Genomic DNA, 22,592 nt, shown 5'->3' with positions numbered 1-22,592 from the left:
ATGGAGGCATGGAAACTTTCATAAAGAATGAAGAGTCTAAGCCAGCCAATCCAAGTTTACTCATATCTCAGCTATTTTCACTAAGAGATCAGATGGAAGTGAAATATCCAGTCACATAGGCAGAAGTATCATTGCAAGTACAGTGCAATTCCTGTAGCAAGGAAATCCAAATTGGGTTTATAGAATATGTGACCAGAGCTAGGGAGTAGGATTGGTAAGTAGCCAGTTGCCTTAGAACATTAGAAGAAATAGTCAGGGTAAGGATCTAGACCCAAGCAGAGACTTCTTCAGAAAGAATCAAGAGCAACAGATTTGAATATAAGTTTATTAAACCTGACTTGCATTAACAAAGGGCACTGTGGTTTAAATATCCCATACCCATTAGGAATAGAAGCTATAATGTACAGATACCAACAGTGAAAATGATACTCCTAATATACCTCAGATAAGGTTCTCGCAACTGATATTGAGTTTTGGGTTTAGTACTTATACAGTCTGATATTTCTAAGACTTCCAAGCATATAGTTACCAAATGAATATTAAAGGTTATAAGAATTAAATGAGTATGGGGCAGGTGATGAGTACAGGTGAATGGAACTCTTGCCTGAAAAGGTGGGACTCAAGCTGATACTTGAAGGATAAACAGGAAAGTGAGGTAGAGTGATCAGGGTACTCCATGCAAGAGGCAGATGATAACCAAGGCCCAAAGATAAGAGGAGTTTTCCTGTCATTCCTGGGGACAGGAAGAAGACCATTTGCTGTTATATCTATATTATACTTGTTTATGTTTATGTAATAAAATCTTGATGAATAAGAATTAATTAGTACATAACCTGGGAATTTCTATAAAAAGGTGGACCTATAGGTCAACTAATTTTATTATATTTAATTATAAATTATCTACTATTCACCATTAAATGCAGTGAAAAACAGAATTTGTTTTTAAAGTTTATTTTATTTATTTTGAGAGAGATGGAGAGCACGTGCATATAAGCAGGGAAGAGGCAGAGAGAGACAGAATCCCAAGCAAGCTCCACACTGTCAGTGTGGAGTCCAAGATGGGGCTTGAACTCACAAACCGGCAGATCATGACCTGAGCCAAAATCAGGGTTGTATGTTTAACCAATTCAGCCACCCAGACACCTTGAAAAAAAACACTGAGAATTTTTTAAATACGTAGAAAAGAGGCCAAAGTGTATTTTTTGGCCTGAATTATAAATTATTCACTTGAATTTTATGATGATAGTGTTGAAAAATGGGAGAAGGCAATAACATTGCACTAAGGTGGAAAAATGGAAAAAGGAAAAATCCTTTTGGTATGCTCATTCCTGGGGCATATTTGGTCCCATTCTCTAATAGTCTAAACTAAAAACAAAGTCATCATTTTTTGTTTTCTCAAAAATAGAAATCTTTCATAAGAGAATGTAATTTCAAAGTTAAACTATTCTGACTTCATGATATAGTCAAACACCTTGAGGACATAAATGACACATAACTCTCATAACCCATAAAACAGATGAAATATAAAGCTCTCATAAAGATAAAGGTTACATTTAGTAGGTTGCCTTTAGTAAGGTGCTCAAAGGTTACTATAGCAAGTCTTCTATGCAAATCAGCATGGGTGGTCCCTCACCACTCTTAGATGGTTGAAATAAAAGAGTGAAACAACTGAAATATCACTGGACTTCTCAGTAGTCAGTAGTACTCCTTTGCCAGATACTCACTAAATACCTTTAATGCACCAATTTATTCATCCACAAGGATGTGTCATGGCTACTAGCATTGTTTTTCCTCCAATTATGTGAATTATATAGCAGTCCTCCCAAATTAATCTCAGAAAACTTGTTCATTGTTTTTGCCACTCATCCAGCTCCCACAGAGAAAAGACATATGACCAAACACTATGACATTAAAGTTTTAATGACAAATGACAAATCCCAGAGTAGTACAATGAATGTGGATTCTATAACCAGATGTATCTGGTCTAAACCATGGATCCACAGATTGTTTTAAAAGTGATCTTTCACACATCATTCAAATTATCCAGACCTCAGTGTGCTACACTTTAAGAATGCCAATGTCCAGACCTCAGTGTGCTACACTTTAGAATGCCAATAATAGTGTCTATTTGGTAATTGTGAGGATTCCATATAAATAACATAAAACATCTAGCATATTGGTTGGAATATAGTAGGATCACAAAAAATTCTAGTGAATAGTATTATCATTATAATAGATTTTCAAGGGGTACATGTATCCAAAAACATCACTGCTTTAAATAAAGAGTGGCAAAGTTATACACTGTCTTATCCTGGGGACATAATTTGGTGAAGAATAAAACATTACCTCAGCCAAGTTGACATCATCGCACATTGATAATTCTACAGTGAAGCCCTTGTTAACTAGAAATTGTATGTCTATCTACAAATATATAAGTATATTATATAATATATATGTTTATATTTGTGAAAATATAAACATATATAAAATATTTATGTATTTACATTTGTGTGTATTTATATGTAAATGCCATTTGTGTATAGCTATACAAACATGTAGATATATGCATTTTGTGTGTATTTTAACAGGACAATGTTAAAAATCCTTTCTAAGAGCTCTCCAAGGTGCTAACCCCAGATTAATTCCATCCTTTAGTTGTCACTCTTCTCTGTTACAGAATGCCTATTCAAATGTAAGGGCGTCCAGCATCAGTACTTTTTTCATAGCGAAACTTCACTGTCAGCACATATCCTCCCACAGGCATAATACCAAGATGTCAGAGAAACATACTGGATATTTCTGGAGGCATTGCACACAGTCTTTTGTAATAAATGAACACAAAAATTTTCTTATCACAATAGCCATAGATGAGCTAGTAATCATATAAAGAAGATTTCAGCTTTGATCTTAGAATGATAAGAAGTTGACTCTGTTATCTGAGTAATAGACTGTTACTCAAGACACTACTGGACCCCATTCAATAAGAAAGAAAAATGTCTTTCTGTTTTTCAGATTTATTTTTCATTAGTGATTAAATCTAAATGCTTTCATTCACTGAAAATTTTATTGAATCCATAAGAATGAGCTCATCCCTACATGTATTATTAAGTGGAAATGAGTCTAAATGAAGTCCATCAACATAAGTGGATACTGAAATAAATGCAAAAATATAGTCTGTATCATCCTAGTCTGGAATAGCAAATTCAAATACTTTCATAAATCAGACATTATAGTAAAAACCATTGTTGTGAATGAAAATAAAAATTCTAAGGTACAAAACATAGACATTCTCCCGTGCATATCTTTCAGTTTAGAACATGCTTTTGGAATCTCTGTATATGCCAAGACCTTACCAATACCTGTGACTCAGTAGCAGCAATAAAAGGATATTAGTTACCTGTTATTTTCTGACTCCTTCATATGTCTTCTCTACATGATTCAATGATAGTAAAGGACAAGTAAATCTTAACTGCAATTTATCTTAATTTTTCCCTGACTTTAAGTCAGGGAAAATTTATTATCTTTACAAGAAATATTATTTCTAAATAGTTCTACTATATTTTTAATGTTTATAATATTATACTTAAAGTGTCCCAAGCTATTTGGACATCAATTTAAATGAGATACATTGAAGAAGGCCAACGAAGATTCACACTATTAGGTAACAGGCTTTGAGGGTTTCCTTGAAGCTAGCATCATATGCTTATTCTCCATTTTCTAAAAATGTAATTCTGAAAAAATGAAAAAACATGAAGAAAGGCTTTAAATTGGTACTGTGAACAGTTAGTTGGTCTATATTAACTATTGAGTACTGCCATAATATGCATTTTCCTGATGCAGTTGAACTGCATTTATATCCTGAGAGAATCTAAAAGGTCAAATTCATTATTGTGAAATGGAATAAGTGCTATTATCAGAAGTCACTGCATTAACTATTCATGTCACAGTTCAGATGGCTACCAGCCCTCACTAATGAGGAAGTTAGATAGTTACCCTCTATAACATGCTCAGTAAAATATACCCGCTGATATTTCAGAGTTACCAAAGAGTAGCTGACAAGGTCCAAAGGAATATTAGAGTGAATAATTTGCAAAGATTTTTGAAAGCATGCTTTGTTGACTCATGGGGATCTTTCCACCATCTAGGAAAAAAATTCTGAAGGTCATGATATATTTTACTTAGATGCAGTTGAAATAGACAACAAATATCATAAAAGGCTCCACCTTGCAGCAATAGTACCAGGTTACACCATCATATACTCCCCTAAAAAATGTCTGATTGTCTTCAAAAGACACTACCTTTGGAGGCCCATTCCAGTATGCTACATCTCTGCGTAAAAAATCCCCAAGTATAGGAGATGGGAGAGACCTCTGCAGTGTCTTGATTATACCAGTACATTAAGCCCTTAAGACGAATGTTAATGGACAACCTATTATAGAAGTTCTGAAACCATACCTATCCCTGTATTCAATAAGGTAATTTGTAATAACTAACTTCAGAATGATCAGAAAAATAGTCCAAATATTGTCAACAATGAAAGAAAACTAATAGTACTAATAGCCACCATTTTCAGATTATCCATTATCTGTTAGGCAGCTTGCATACGTTCTTTCAAAAATGGGAATTTTTTCTCACATAATACATATGAAAAAGCTGAGAGTAAAACAATGTAAAGTAATTTGTCTAAGGTTGTTCAGAACCATGATTTGAAGCCAGATCTGTTATACCAGAGGTCTTCCCACCACATCACACAGTTGTCAGAAATGGCCTCTGGTCATGGTTGGCCTGCACAAGAGAGCTATATATACAGAAGGGAGGGAGAGAGAGGGAAAGAAGGGAGGGAAGGAGGAGACAGGGAGGAAGGAAAGTAAGTAAAAAGAAAAAAAAGAGAAAAAGAATGAAATTTATAAAAAGAAACAGGGGTACAGCAAAGAAACTGCATTTGTGTTTTAAGTCAATACAAAGACAACTTAGATATACCATCCTAATTTGGAAAAAAAATAAGGCAACCGGAAAACTAAACAGATATTTAAGTGATACTGAGTGCATAGATAATAACAATAACATTCAATGAGTCCTACGTGCCATGTCCTGGGGCCAGGGGGAAGGGGCTTTATTGAAATTGCATTATTCCATTTCATTTATAAAATAACTCTATGGGCTAGGAACTAAACGTATGTCCATTTTACAGGTGAAAAAACCAAGGCAGAGGAACCTGAAAAAACTTGGCAAAGGTTGCATGTCTAGTTAGTGGCAGATGCAAGATTTGAAACCCAAACAGCTTGACACAGAGTCACTGCTCTAAATATACGAGTCTGGCAGTCCATATCATCTATTCCATTGCTGTGATATTCCCATTTGCTCAAGATTTAAGATATGTCATTACATATAAGGAGGTAAATAGCATTCAAAGATATGACCCTATTTTCCACATAATAATCATTGTCTTGCTTTTCATTCTATCAACAGAAAGTCCCCTTGCTTTACTATCTACTTATATATCATGCAAAGAATATTATAAGCATGCAGAAAATAGGGGTAATATTTTCCTGAAGGTTTACTGTATTTTTTTTCTCTTATAACTGGTAATAATAGCGACATTTCCATAGTGCTTTGGAGCTTCCAAAGTGCTTCCAAACATTCAGCTTATCTTCCTATTCACATTAAGCTATGATTATTAGGCCTTTTCACAAATTTAAGAATTCAAACTTAGAGCAGATAAGTGTCTTAATATCACACATTAAGGGTTGAAACTAGATTTTCAACCCAAGATTTCTTACCTTGAAACCCTTTCTAATATTTCATCATTTTTAAACTACAATGTATGCCCTTTTGTAAAGGGTAGAGATTTTAAAATGTGTTTGGTTAAATCAATTTTAGACAACAAGATGGACATCTTTGCTTCTGATGGGTCTCCAACTGATTCACTGCCCAAGCAACTGCCTACCAGTTCAAGAACATATTTAAGTTATTCATGATACTGATATGTAGGCATGGAAATAAGCACTTGCTGTTTTGCTTGGGGAAATAAAAGTATACAATCCTCTTCAAAAAAAAAGAATGCTGACTTCATGCTTTTATTACTAGCCTTAGGAAGCAAGATCTAAATAAAACTTTGTTGTGGGGGCCAGCAAATGCTTTCTCCCTCTTATTCTTTTTTTTCCCCAAAGCTAGTTTACCATTTGCATGTGGGAATGTTAATAGAAGAATCTCATTTTAATTCAGCAAGTTAGCAGTACAGGGAATCACAAACCATGTTTCTGCAACATTCTCTGCAGTGGAGTCATTCATAAATTGTCTGCATTGTTCAAAACATGACAAAGCGCTGACCATTCTTATCTGTTTTATATACACTGGTGTTTTACACTCCCAAGGCAAGAGCTGTGGTGGAGAGCTTGGGTGTCTCTAATTACCAGTATTTTTTTTTTTTTTCAGGAAATTTAGGTCAAACTCTGGAGCAGAACCTATTGGAGGCACAACCTTCCAATTTGTTGCACAGTTTGAAAAGGAGCCTCCAAGACCAGCATTTTGGCAACCTCTGACTTTGGATTAGACAAGACTTTGTGAAGATTGTGAAGTTCTCCTCCTTTCTTCCTATCGACACTTCTTGTGAAGAGAGAATGAGACCCCAGTATTGAAAAGTACTTTGAAAGTGTTTGGAGCATATCACTGAACAACTTCAAAGGGAAACTAACTCCATTTATATTTTAAAAGCAGAAACTTGTTTAACAGTAAATTCCATGGGTGCAGAAAAATGTTGTCCTCTTCCCTTTAGTAAGACTGGGAACATACATGTCTTTAATGCAAATCTTTTTTCGCACAATAACCAGGATTTTGCCATAACCTATAAACCTCATTTATATCCTCACAACCTTTTTCTTTTTTTTCCTTGGGTTTTTTGTTTGTTTGTTTTTGCTTTTTTGCTTTATTCTCAGAATCATAATTGTATCAACTTTTACTATTATTAAGCAACTGAGAAGACTGAAATCTTATCACCCCCCCCCAATATTTAACATGATAGTTCATTATTATTACAATTTAAAGTTAATATCTGAATACTCCCCAAAGGAGAAACTTCATAGAACAGTATTTTATGCAATTACCACCCCCTTATCTCACTATAAGAACCAACATCCCATCGCAGATGGTCATTATTAAAGAGAGAAAGTGTCATTCTTTTGAATGCTTATTAGCTGAACCCCTTTCCAATGTTTGCAAAACCTCCACCTTATGAATATTTTTATTTATTTTTTTTTAAGTTTTCTTTTTTTTCAACGTTTATTTATTTTTGGGACAGAGAGAGACAGAGCATGAACGGGGGAGGGGCAGAGAGAGAGGGAGACACAGAATCGGAAACAGGCTCCAGGCTCTGAGCCATCAGCCCAGAGCCTGACGCGGGGCTCGAGCTCACGGACCGCGAGATCGTGACCTGGCTGAAGTCGGACGCTTAACCGACTGCACCACCCAGGCGTCCCTTTATGAATATTTTTAGACCACAGAATTTGAAAATGCTCCAGACACAAGTCTGAAACTCCGATGCATATAGTTAGTAAGCACATGACCTACGCTCACCAATCGAGTAAACTCACCGAAACTTTGAAGCAAGAAAGAGTGAAAGAAAGGGGTGTTGGAGTACATGGAGGTAGTGATATTATCTGGGGTCTGGTGCTACTCGTGTTGATGTACAGGCTTTCTTGACTAATATTCATTCACGGCAGCAGGGTGACCACCTCATTCCATTTCTAGCGCATATTTTTTCTAGCTGCACAGTCCTTAGTGGAGGTATCCATCCTTCCTATTGATTATATGAGTGCCAATATTCTTTTAATAAAATTTGTTTCTGTTTACATTATCCATAGTTTTCATTTGTTTGTTTTTGATTAAAAAACTCTTAAAACTCTGCTAGATTCAGCCAGATTTTTTGCTTCTAATTAGGACTCCTGTCTCGTACTTATGTCCATTTCGTGAACTTTTGTCTTCTAGAGATCTAAGACACTACAAATTAGGCAGTAAATGTGGACTGCCGCCTATATCACACCTCAAATATATTGAACACTGAGCATTTAAAAATAAAAAGTGAAGTAAGTTTCAAAAATTACAGATATCAAATATTATATATAAGAAAGATTTTTTAAAAAGTCATTATCTTAGTAGTAACTAATCTCTAACAGGCTTAAATCAAAAGTTAAACACAAAATTCCTTAAAATTTCCTTAAATGAAGCATGCTTTAAGAACTTAGAAAGGAAGATTTGACTCTATAGTTCATCTCATGTCTGACTGAAAACTCTATCTTTAGGAAGATATCAATCCTTATGCTTTTTAAAAATCATGATAAAATCAAAGTAGAAAAATACTGGAGGAAAAGAGATTTGTTATGGATTAGGTTACAAAGAGCCTCTTTAGTGGAAAAATACTTTCATTTCCATAAAAGTAATCTTGAAACTAAATATTAGTTAAAGAAGGATGAACATTACTAAGTAGACAAAAGAAACATAGTATAGTCTTACAAAGGGGGAGCCAGTAGTTAATTCTATAATAGGAAAAAAGATCTTTAAAAAGTATCATTCAATTCTTTCTCTGATGACTGGGAGAAAGTTTCACCCTCCAAAGTCTTTATTCTAAGCATGCTATTTTAAACTCACTTCACATTTTCTAAATCTATTCAGTTTAACCCAACCAGCATAAGCATGGGGATTTTACACAGTCAAAATGATTCTTCTGTGCTCAGTTTCATTTCATATTGATATACAATGATTACTTCATACTAAGAAATGTATCTTTTTGGATTTGAGTACAGAATCTACCTACTTTGATAAGTTTCTTAGCTTTATCTGTATCTAAAACTATGATGCTCTGATAATTTTCTTTAAAAATGCATTATTTTTTGTGAAATTGCTTTCAATATTCTTCAGATGTGATGTTATGGCTAATACACTTAAAATTGTAGGCATCTTCAAAAATTTTTAAATCATCAATTTAGTACACTGATCATTATCCTTTGAAAACAAAAATAAACCCACAATGTGATGACAATATCTAGTGAAAGGCACAACTAGAAATCATCCATCACTTATGTCCAAGTAACAAAGTATGAAGTTTCTTTTTCCAAAAACGTGGTCCAAATTATTTAAGGGTTTTTATTTTCTACCATTCTTCTAGATGATCTTATATGAAGGGGAAGACTAATACTACCTAAAACATTTCAGCAGACATATTCCACTTATTGCTCTCAGACTGTATCTATCCATGATGAGACATCGGTATTAAAAATTTAAAAATTAACACTCTAGGCACTTCCAATTCACAAATATGGGGAAATCTGCTAATAAAATATTTGAGAAAATTAGTCTTTAGGGAACTCACTTAAATCTCATTCCTTGGTACTGCCTGTTTAAATGGGTGAAGGAGACCAGAGAATGGGGGCTTTAACAGGGATCATGGCAAGAAGCTTCATGTTTTTTTTTTAATTTAGACAACATTTCTGTATTTGCAAGGGTGTGCTCCAGAGAATTCCAGGGAACACTTCTCTCATGTTCCTGGACAGGAGCATGCTTCGGACTCTCATCTCACCAGCTAAATTCTCAATAAATATCAATGGCTATTTTAAATATAGAAGAATCCAACTCTGTGACCACCAAAGCTGGAAATCCAGGCTGCGATAGAATTGAAATGAGGGGATGAGGGGTATGCGTTGAGGAGAGAACAAGCAAAGGTGGAATTGGTAACGTCAAGATAAGCTTCTGGCCATCTCCTGATTATGTGCCTCTGAAGCTCCCAATCTCAAAGGACTTGGATTTAACTTTAGAGAGAAATGAAGAAAAACGGCTTGTACTCTCAAATTAATTTCTATCTAGAATCTTTCATATAACAAATTTAAATCAGTAACCCCCAGTTTACAGTGCCATCTGCAAATTAAATGATTTAGAAATACTACAATTTTCTCATCTAATTGATGTAAATAATCCTTAAGATAGCATTCCTTGTCCGTGGCTTTTGTGAGAATGATCAGATCCCTTGCTAAACGTCCCCACAAGAAATAACCACATCTTTTGCTAAATCTCTGCTTCTTGCAAAGGGGGAAAAAAGTAGTTTAAAATGCACTCTTATAATATTGCTTGACTGAGGTACATGCATACCACGTCCACAGGGACCATTCATAGGTCGTTTTGGATACTTATATTTACCAAATATTTATGTTAAATGTTACTAGCTTGGGATCAGTTCTTAAATGAAACACTTAAATTACAAAACATGAAATAAATTACTTGTCTTTCAGAGAGGAAATGCATCTTGGAAATACTGTTAGAGATTTCCAGAGTCTTCCATCTTCGCACTAGATTCACATATCTGCATTTTTGCCAATTGATTTCAGGACTAGCACAACGACAGCTTACAAAATCTTGTACATGTATATACATTTTTTTCCATGAGAAGAATGTATTTCTCTTTTATAGCTATGATTCAATAATAAGGGCTATATAATTTGCCAAATCAAACTTCTAGATCTCAAACGCTCTAGTTACACCCTTAAAACAAACGTAGATGAACAGTGCTCTCCTGTGATCAAAGGAAGGAACTGCTTGCATCGTAAAACAGGTAATTACTGCCTTTTTATTGCCAATGTTCTACCTCCTGTTTTGCTATAGTTATTAGCAGGATTGTCTTCTATATGTATTATGCCCATTATCGCTCTAAGGAAGCCTTTCTTTTTCCTTTCCAAGGTAAACATGCTACTATACTAATTATTTTATTCACCTAATTATAATTGAAGTTCTTCTAGCTCATTTTTACCCTTGTTCCAGTCATAGTAGAAACAATAGTTTGTTAAAAGAATACATCTTTCTAGAATTGATTACATAAATGTTGGGAAATTAAAAAGTACGTTATTTGTAAAACTGTCCTGTATAAGCAACATGCCCTTGTAAAATTAGAACCTTGAATTCTGCAGTTTGGTCAGCCCTGCCTTTTATCAAAAAGTAAGAAAGATTTATGCCATCACTTTAGGAAAAGAGCTTCTGAGGACATTTGCCATTTTAAATGCCCACAATTTACAAAGCATCAAATAGCACTTATTCCCAAACAATTCCTATTTATATTTAAAAAGTAGAGGTTTAGGCTTCCACCAATGCTGTTTATATTCATGAGAGGAGTTTCCCGAGGTTTCTGTAAAACCACCATAATTCCTACTGACACATTTATCTAACATTTGATGTCATTTTGGAGAGAAAGGGAGGGCAGCTAGGAAACTTGTTCCATGTGAGCACTGATCCAGAACTCACTGCAAACAGGTCTGTCAGAGCAGCCTTCTTTGGGGAGAGTAAACCCAATTGCTACATAATCAGACTCTGCCACCTAGATTAATGTCTTACAGAAAAGGCTAAACTGCATGCCTCTCTTAAGATGGTGGACACGTATCTGTCACATAAAATATAGTGCAGGATTTCTGAGAAACTCTTTTATCATCCCAAATTGATATAAAGTTAGTTACCATATATTTGGATTACATATGGATAATACACACATATAAATGTATAGGTAACATAAATACTCCTTGTGGAGCTGGTACATACCATCAGTGGATGCATTTGAGTTCTTATTGTAGCTGGCCACAGTCACAGCTGGCAGACATTAGAGCGACCACCTGCCACACGCTTGCCAAAGCCACTGCTGATGGTGCTAACAGCAGTGAAACAGGGATCAATTTCCCAGAGAGAGTAAGTCAGACCCTATGGGAGAAGACAATCTCAGGGAGGCATACAAGAATTTGACTTGTGTACTCGAGTGTAGATCATATTACTTGAGCAAAAAGAGCACCAATATATAGGGAAAGAGTTTAACAGACACACGAATGTTCCTCAATTAAATCAATGTCCTGTTGGAACAGTTTGTTAAGATTTTTAAGATAATAAATTGTCTAATTTGCTGAATATGAAATTGCAAGGCAGTAAAATTTCAGGTATCAGCAGTAACAGTAAAATTGAGGGGGAGGATATCAAAGGGGTGGGGAGTAGTACAACTCAGAAAATAAGTCATTTTTTTGCAATAGTAGTATTCTTTTCAAGGAGTGAAAGTAAAGAAAACAAAATCTGGGAGCAGCTTTCCAGAAAAGAGAAATCACCTAAACCAAACCTGCATGTGGTAGAGGACTTCACTTCCTGATCCTCCCTATACTGTTGGGAAGTAAAAGTCCATCTCCCCACCACCACATACAACCACTTAAAGTGGCCTGGTGTTAACAACTGCCATGTGCAATAACAAAGCGAATATTAACAATACGAATCCATGGCAAAGACGCTTGGTCTAGACACGGGAACATGACCCTGGGCTAGCCAATGAAACCCCCTCTTCTGAAATTTGGAACTGAAATGATAAACAGATAACATGGGAGCCTCCAAAACTGCTCTTTTGCCACCGTGAGGAGCAAAGAAGTAGACTAGCTAATTTGGAGAGACTGTGATGACAAAATCAGGCAGAAAAGAAGGAAGCAGATGTTCAAAATACAGTTAGTTGAAATAAGAAGAAAGAATCCTCATGGCATTCACATCATTAGTTTCAGTAGTTCTTGGTGCCCACCTACATTCATGCCTTAAGTCCTAACAAATATCATGCTTCGTTTCATATCCTCCATTTTTTGCATAAGCTAGTAAAAATGTTTCTTATGTTTGCAATGAAAAAGTTTGAACTAATGTACTTGCTAAGAATTTCAGCAATATGTTAGTTACGTGGGGCCTATAGATTGTTCTATGTAACTGTCTTAATACTAATGGTTTGGTAACTATATAAAAATTATTCCATTCACTAAATTGAGCAATTATACTCTTTTTATTGACATATGTCTCAAAAAATAATTCTTCTAAGTATTATTGATGTGAGACAATTAATTCCAAATGACAGGTCAAGTTTCAGAGCCAAGAATGAGCACACTAGGTAAGCAGTAAATCTGTGACAATTCTGTACTCAAAACCATTCACTCATATATATTATGTGTATAAACAAAACTTAATTTCTTACTTCTAAAGCATGGCCTAGCAAATATTTGTATCTTTGTAAGAACTATCTAACAGTGCACTAGTAGTCCTCAAATTGACAAGAGTCCCTCATCAGCCAATGCTACCTTCCCCTTCTGCTGGAATCACCTCAGAATTTAACCAAAGACAAGCTTATTTGGGGACTTTATAGATTTTTTTTCTCTTTTTACCCAGACACGATGTTCATACTGGTAGAGAGGATCTAGAGGGCAATGCTACACATTAAGAAATAGCAAAATCAATCAAACTAGAGTGCTTGTGTGTGTGTGTGTGTGTGTGTGTGTGTGTATGCATGCACACCCATACATGGGTGTGTTTGTGTACATGTAGTACTGCACACTCAAATTGAATTATTATAATTCTCAAGCTGTCCTAATAGTTGTAAACTTATATTTTACTGATTAAAAGCCTAATGTTATCTTCTAGGATAGGAAAATTGCAAGCTAATGACAAGGCTATGATGACAATAAAATCTGGACGATGGACTCTTTGAGGGAAAAAGAAACAACTTGTCTTATGTCTTACGAATGAATGGTGGAAAGAAAGAGAAGGAAGGAAGGAAGGAAGGAAGGAAGGAAGGAAGGAAGGAAGAAAGGGAGAGAGAGAGGGAGGGAAGGAGAAAGGGAACCACATTACCTATTTATTCTGGATTTCATGTTAGACAAAAATTTTTGCCTGCATAAAACTTGGATGTAGAGATGACTTGCTAAAACAAGGAAAACTATTTACAACAGCAGTCTAATTTGTCATGTGAAAATATTTTAAAGCCATTGTTTTATTTTAAAGTGAAAGAGAAAATGAGAGCAGTGTGCATTTTTGTGTTATTTGATATTAAAGCAGGATTTTAGAGATGCTCAATCAAACATTCAGACCAATTCAGACCAAGAGGTAAAAAGTAAGGGGCTGTAATTAACTTGAGTTAGCAAGATGATTATCTCTTTGCTGACAAGAGCCCTTGTCAGTAAAAATGTTTATGACTATCTTTATTACAAAAATCCATTTTTAAAACTATCATTCTTACTCTGGAAGGGAGTAAGACAAGAACAAGAACTTAAACATTTCAGTTATTCATGACGAATAAGTTATAGAGATCTGCTGTACAACACAGTACCTGTAGTTAACAATATGGTATTGTGTACTTTAAAATATGTTAAGAAGAGGAGTGTCTGGGTGGCTTAGTCGGTTAGGTGTCCAACTCTTGATTTCAGCTCAGGTTATTATCTTCATGGTTCTGTGGCATCAAGCCCCACATCAGGCTCTGCCCTGTCAAAGAGTAGCCTGCTTGGGATTCTCTCTCCCTCTCTCTGCCCTTCCCCAACACTCAGACATGCAGGCTCTCTCTCTCTGTCTCTCAAAATAAGTAAACATTTAAAAATAAATAAATAGTAAATTAAAAAAATAAAATATGTTACCAGGATAGATCTCATGTTAAGTGTTCTTACTACAAAACACACACACACAAAGAACACAGGAAATTTTCGAGGTGATAGATATGTTTAGTGCCTCGATTATAGTGATGATATCAAAGGTATATGCATATGTCTGGGGCACTTGGGTGGCTCAGTCGGTTAAGTGTCCGACTTCGGCTCAGGTCATGATCTCACAGTTTGTGGATTTGAGACCCACATTGGGCTCTGTGCTGACAGCTCAGAGCCTGGAGCCTGCTTCAGTTCTGTGTCTCCCTCTCTCTCTCTCTGCCCCTCGCTTGCTCACACTCTGTCTCTCTCTCTCTCAAAAATAAATAAACATTAAAAAATTTTTAAAAGGTATATGCATATGTCCAAACTTATCACAATGTCCACATTAAATATGTGCAATATTTTTATATCAATTACATTCCCTCCCATAAAGCTTAAAAATAATGAAAGAATTGAAAGAGAAAAAAAGGATTAACAGAGAGTGCTTATATAAGCCCCTCTTCTTCTATATCCATGCATCTCAACAAATATTTGTAGAATAGAATGGGCACTATGGAAAAGACTGAGAATACAGAACTGAAGAAGCCATTGTCTCTAAACAAAGCTGCTCAGACAGTCTATTAGAGAAACATATCAATAAGAAACTGATCTGATGATCCCTAATGCTCCATTAGAGTAAACAAAATTCAATAGACCCACAAAGATGGCACTGATTAGGTTTGTGAGAAAGGATGCATGGAAGGCCTCACAACATACATTCAAATTGGTGCTTAAAGTATGAAGAGAAAAAAGGGTATACCTGTGACTCATGAACACCCTGGTTTTTTGTTAACATAAAATTTGTAGCTTAATGGAATCCTTTAGAAAACTATTAGAAAAGTAATGAGGTCTCCAGAGAATAGTCATGTCATGCCAATGGCTGAAGCAAGGCTAAACACAAAGTCCCTGGACACCCAGTTTCTTATTCTTTCTTCCATCTTGCATTCTTCAGAGTCTCAAAGAGAAGGGTAGAAAAGTAGGGAGAGGGATAGATGAGTTACATTGGTAAGTGGCTCTTGGTGTCCATACCAGAAATAAATTCAAAGCTGTCTTTGTTAGAAAGGAATCACTCTTTCCTGAATACCTTTGGTGCACCAGACTTCAGATACATTATCTTACTTTAGTCTGCAGACTATAGTGACCAAAGAAGTCACTATATGAAGACATTGTGATGTTATTGCTGTTGGTTTTCATCTTCAGGCTTAAAATACACCTATTGCTTTTATAATTTTTTTAAAATTTTTTAATGTCTATTTATTTTCGAGAGAGAGAGTGCGAGTGGGGGAGGGGCAGAGAGAGAAAGAGAGAGAGAGAGAGAGAGACAGAATCGGGAGCAGGCTCCAGGCTCCGAGCTGTCAGCAAAGAGCCCGATGCGGGGCTCAAACTCACAGACTGTGAGATCATGACCTGAGCCGAAGTCAGCCACTTAACCGAGTGAGCCACCCGGGTGCCCCTTGTAATTTCTACTATCACATAATAAATTTTACACTCCTAGATTTCAGTAATAATGACTATTCCTTCTTCATTTTCTGCCAATATCAAATTAAGAGACTTAAATCACTAACTGAAGAGGATAAAAAGTTAATTCAGTAAAATAAAGCTCCTGATTGTCCAACAGCAAACTAATTCTGAACACTTCCTCCATATTAACATCTATGCATAAAATAGGAATAAAGTCTGTATATATTTTCCACTTCAAAGTAGTTTCCCAAGCTTTATGACAAATGATTGCCAACACGTATAAAACATCTCAATTGTTAAAATATCCTTATTTCTCAGATCAACAAATGAAGGCAAAGAGAGTTTTAGTGGGCAAATTAAAATAACATTTAAAAAAAGAAGAAAACTTTAGTGGGCCAAAGGAATCACACACCATTTACTTTCTTTATAACCTACTACTTTTCTGCTGGTTTGATTCCTCTTTCAATTATATTTGAAATATGGCTACCTTGACCAAATTCAAGGTTCCTTGACCAAGTGTTGTAAATAAATAAACAAAAAATTATCTTTTACTCTCTTCCTCTGCAGCTAAGGAGATAAGCGGGGATATTTCCTTTCACACAGCTGCTGAATTTATATTTATGTCCTTCCTATATTTTGTCTTTTGGCTTCTGAAATGTGCTGTTCATACGTTTCAGTGTTCTCTGGGTAAAATCTGATGTAATTTCTGGCAGATGCTTTCAGAGGGTTCCAGGCTGTTGGATTCTGGCACTAGGGGCTTGGGAGGAAGTCAAGCACATCTTTCATAATAAGGGATGGCTGAAAGGTGCTTTATACACTTCACAATAGCTAGGAAGCTATTCTGTGGCACATCCCTCTTAGCCTTGGTGTCTGAACAGTTCTCTCATCTGCAACTGAGTCTCCTCGTAGACCTTTCTAATCCCTAGAGTATGCTAAAATCCTAGTAACCCAGTAATTACTGGCAGCTTGACAGCTATTCAAGAATGGCTGCGACTGAGTCACACAACCATACGTCAAGAACATGGAAAGATTTTTTAAAATAATGGTCACATCTCTTTTAAGCTGTTTTTCCAAAAATATTTTACATACCTTATATATTTTGATTGCTGTGGGTTACACAATATTTTTGCCTCCCTTTATTTATTTTTTTAATATGTATTGGTTAAGTTCTTTCCATCCCTTTTGTTTTCCAGCTAGAGAAATGTATTGCTCTCCAGAGATTCTCTCCACGAAAATTATGTTGAAAGCATGGCATATAAAGCAATAACATTTTTTCTAGGTTTAGGAAAAGTCACTTGGAAAACTGATCGTTGTTATTTAACTTTCAAAAATAATTAATAAGTTGATATCTGGCACAGACCACAGGGCTGCAAAAGAACATTATGTAGTACCAAAATGTTGCTGTTATATCTTACTATACCAAATAAGGAAAGACAGCAGGATACATTGTTCTTGAGTGTTCTCAGAATCTTTTCAGACTATTGATCTTAACCATGTTTTTTAACTTTAGTTTCTGGAGAAACAAATCATCCCAAATCTCCTTTTAATAAGAATGACCTTGTTCATTAGCTTGAGGCTGAGTGTTAAGTGAATGAGAAAAATATATTATGGTCCTTGTGTTTCCTCTCAAGGGACAAGTTTAGATTCTATTGTAAGGCTGCTCATTTTAAAAATATCTAGAGTTTATTTTAAATCCACAAGTATTTTATTCAAAGAGAGAGAGAGCATAGACATAAGCTAATGAAATAATATTATTCTAATTCAGATTTAAGTCTAAGCCGCTATGGAAAACTGGAGTGTGCTTTTGTGTGGGGAGGGGGGGGAGGGGGCCGGGGGGGGGGGAGGGAGGTGTTTTCAATTGACAACATTCATCAATAAACTGAAGCCATTTGGCCAGAACTCTGAAGCACTAATCTTCTCTTTCATGCAGTATTAGGTTACTCTTTAGCAAATCAGAAAAACTATATACTATAAAACTTGACCCAGACTTATGAATTCTAACAAGCATACTTAATTATCCTGGCCACCAGCCAGGGAGCAAGTTCACATAATTTAAGGTGAAATTCTTCATATATTTTTAACAGCTTTATTGAAATACGTTTTACATATCATGAAAGTCACGCATTTCAAATTTGCGAATCAATGACTGTTACCAGCTTTGCTGACTGCCACAACCATCACCATAAATCAGTTTCAGAACGTTTTCATTCCCCGTAACATCTCCCATGGTCACTTACTGTTAAGGCTCATTCTACCTCCGGTGCCAGGAAACCACTGGCACTTCTGATACTACTTTCTGATACCATAAATTTGCCTTTTGGAACATTGCATATCAACAGAACCATCCAAATGTGGCCTCTCGTGTCCAGATTGTTTCACTTACCATAATATTTTTGAGGTTCATTCATGATGTGGCATGTGTCATGAGTTAATTTTTTTCATTGCTGAATTGCATTCCATTATATTGATGTGAGATTTTGCCTATCTATTCAGCAGTTGATCAACATTTAGGTTGATTCCAGTTTTTTTTAATTTTGAATAATATTGCTTTGAACATTCACATGCATGTCTCTGTGTGCACATGTGTTTTCATTTCCCTTGAGTAAACACATTCTAGAGTGGCTACACCAACAGTATAGAGGATTCCTATTTTTTTTCACATCTTTGGCAACATTGTTATTGTCTGTCATTAATTATGGACATTCTATTGGGTATTAAATAGTACTTCATTGTGGTTTTAATTTGCACTTTTTAATGACTGATGATGTTAAAAGCATCTTTGCAATTGGTTACTAACCATTCAAATATCCCCTTTGGTGACATATCCATTCATATCATGCAAGTCCTTTATCACGTATATGTATTGCAAATATTTTCTCCTAGTACGTTGCTTACCTTTTAATTTTTTAATTGTGTCTTTTGAAGGACAAATGTTTAATTTTGATGGGGTCTAATTTATCTTTTTTTAAATAGACTTGTTTTAACTACAGTATCAAAAAAAAAAGTTTGCTTATCCCAAAGTCTTGAAAACTTACTTCTATGGTTTCTTCCAAATGTTTTATTATTTTAGAGCTTACACTTAAGTTTATGATAAAATCTTGAGTTATTTTTTCTGTATGGTGTAAAATGATGGCATGGGTTCATTTATTGGCACGTAGTTATTCATGCAGATGAATACCTATTGTTGAACAGTCTAGCTTTTCCCCAATAATTTCTTTGGCACCTGTGGGGAATAAATTTAGGAACTCCCTGAGCTTTCACTGATGGGTTAACAAGGCATAAGGAAATAGAAAGTCACAGGATGAACGCATGCAAGATGATTAGGTAAACAGGGCAAAGGACCCCAGTATAGGACAAAGGTATAAGAATAAGAAATCTCAGGATGAAAACATCCAAGATTAGGTATTCAGGGCAGAAGTGCCCCCCAACTTAGTGCAATACCAGAAAGCTGCTTTCACAGGAAGGAAGAACAAAAATAGGAAAATAGGACTTAAGACCTCAGCAGGGCAGAAGTTTCCCAAAATGGAGCTAATTAGCAAAAGAAAGGTGCCTTGTTGACCCTGAGGTAGCACACTCTGTCTTTCTTGTCCCCTAGGCAAGTTTAGGTAAACAGAGGTGGAGCTTCACTTCTGCTGTAAACAACCATCTGTCCTGCACCAGGATTTTGTTTTGTATTGACCCAAACCCCTAATACCACATATCTTCAAAACCCCCTTTCCTTCATGTCCATGAATTAATGTTCACATTTTCATTGTCTCTTTGTGTATGTCCATCACGCTTGTAAGCCTTCTGATCCTAATAAAAATGGAGCAAGGACCCTTACTCGGGACTTTTGTCTCCTCCTGGACATTAGCCTCTCTCACATTTCAATCCTGCATCTGCTCTCTTGCTGGACAAGAGAGAACTCCAAACCCAGAATCTATGACAGGCACCTTTAAAACAATTTCTGGGGCTCAAACTATGATTCTAACACAAGCTAGGTTTTAGCTTTGGGCAAGTTATTTCACAATTCTATGTCTCAGTGTCCTCATCTGTAAAATTTATAATGTAATATTACGTGTGTATATATGAACTTGTCAGTTAAATGAGTTAATAGATGTTTATAGAAGTTTTAGAACAGGGCCTAGAACACACTAAACACTCAATAAATAGTTAAATATGAGAATTCTAAGGGATTTCAATCAAGTAATAATATAGACTGTGACTTTAGAAATGACAGAGGGAGGCGCACCAGGGTGGCTCAGTTTGTTAAGCATCCAACTTCCACTTGGGTCACGATCTCACTGTTCATGACTTCAAGCCCTGCATTGGGCTCTGTGCTGTCAGTTTGGAGCCTGGAGCCCGCTTCAGATTCTGCTTTTCCTCTCTCTCTTCCCTGCCCCCACTCATGCTCCGTCTCTGTCTCTCTCTCAAAATTAAAAAATTTAAAAAAATGACAGAAGGGTGGGAGAGAGAGACAGAGAAAAAGAGGGAGAAGGTTGGGGGATGGGCTGAATGGGTGAAGGGAGTCAAAAGGTACAAACCTCCAGTTATAAAGTAAATAATTCATGGGAATGTAATGTGCAGCATGGTGACTATATTTAGTAATCATGTATCGCATATTTGAAAGTTGTTATAAAAGAGTAGATCTTAAAAGTTCTCATCAGGAGAAAAAATTTTTGTAACTATGTAGAGTGACAAATGTTAACTACACTTACTGTGGTGATCATTTCACAATGTATACAATATCAAATCATTTTATTGTACACCTGAAGTTAATATAATGTTATTTGTCAATTATACCTCAATTAAAAAAAAAAAAAGAAATCACAGAGAGAGTATGAGCTTCTAACACAGCAGGTTATGTTAACCAGAGGATAAATGACTGATAGGACTGGGAACCCAGGATAATAGGTAAGCAGTTACATTTATTTTCTGCTTCTCATGTTTTGAAATCTTCCCATGCATAAACAAAAAGGAAAATCTGAAAATGCTAGTTATCCGATGGACTTGATAAGTCTATGTATAAATTTCTTAAGTGACAAAATGCTGCATAAATTCAATGTGTTGTAATGATGAGTTCATCTTACTGGAAAATATCTTGTTTAAAATTTAAACATAAATGAACCTTTGAATGATAACTGAAATCCATAAAAATAAAATAGTGAATTTGTCTTATATGTTTTAAATAGGATTCTGATTTTTTTTTTACCTTTTAGTTTCAACTATAATATCTTTAGCTCATCCAGGAATTTACTATGTAAAAGTAACTTATTTCCAGAAACTTTCAAAAGCCTAATATATCATTAAGTATTATCCCTGCCTATTACCATATATACAGAAGACACAGCTGGTAATCACTAAATGAGCAGCAGTGAGTTAGAGAAGCCTTTGTTCAAATGTTCAGATACTTCAACCCTTCAAAGCTAATTTAGTGTTGCTATTATACTGCAAAAAGACTTTTATCAAGTACATCTAACATTTTATTGAATACATGTATTTAGATAAGTCTTTCTTCATTAGACTATAAACTTCTTGAAAACCTGCATCCACATTGTTTTTTCTTTTTCTCTAAAGATTCTGGAAGTGCAGCATTTTATAGCTAAGAACCTGACCTTTGGACTGGGAACACCTTGATTTCAAATTCTGATTCTGCTGTTCATTGGCTGTGTGATAAGGCATGTTGCTTAATATTTTGAGCCTCTACATTAGCATCTTTAAGAAGGAGACAATAAGACAGCCCTCATATAGTTTTATGAGTCCTTAAAAGAGATTGCATGGGTAAAGCTATACGGTGCCCATGGGAGTCTGCATAAACACAGCAGCCAGTAGGAGATTGGCTACAGCAGCAGTAGTACTAGCAACATTACATTATCTGACACAGTTTCCACACAATAAAAAGGTGCTGAGGGGCACCTGGGTGGCTCAGTAAGGTAAGCATTCGACTCTTGATTTGGGCTCAGATCACGATCTCACAATTCCTGAGACTGAGCCCCATGTTGGGCTCTGTGCAGACAGCACGGAGCCTACTTGGGATCCTCTCTCACTCTCCCTCTGCCCTTTCCCCACTCATTCTCTCTCTGTCTCTCTCTGTCTCTCCCTCCTGTCCTCTCTCTCTCTCCCTCCCAAAATAAAGTTGTTGTTTTTTTTAAAGTGCTGAATAAGCTGAATAATGAACATGATTTTTATACTTGGTTTATGCTGGTATCATGACAATCATAAGTATGATGCTGCATTTAAACATGCCACGCCTACATAAATACAATTTCTTATATATTTTATGCTATTGTTGCATTGAAAATTAATTATGCTGAGATAGAAAACTCATTAGTTGGGATCCCAAAACCCTGAACCCACGACAGCCACTTTTTGCTACAATAGGCAGATACAGGAAGTAGAAGGGGAACAACACATACAAAATACCTCATTTATCCTTGACTCTAACTCCAGGGCCACTTCCTGGGGGACTTGGCCAAAGCACTGAGGTCCAGAGACATTCTTTTACACTGACTTGACAAATCAGAGTGGCCTACACTAGACAAATTCAAGTCTTTTACTTATGCCCTACCTTGCCTAAAGAAGGAGGGAGACTAAAAACCTTCTTAGTTTACATAAAGTTCTAAGACAGAGAAGCAATTCAAAGAGGAAAAATGAATTCAAAAGAAA

The sequence above is a fragment of the Lynx rufus genome, unplaced genomic scaffold (genome assembly GCF_022079265.1).
Source record: "Lynx rufus isolate CCGP_SWC_20201006 ecotype Redwood Valley unplaced genomic scaffold, mLynRuf1.p SCAF_12, whole genome shotgun sequence".
Taxonomy (NCBI): Eukaryota; Metazoa; Chordata; class Mammalia; order Carnivora; family Felidae; genus Lynx; species Lynx rufus.
The sequence above is the reverse complement of the archived record's forward strand: the minus strand, read 5'-3'. Positions refer to the sequence as shown.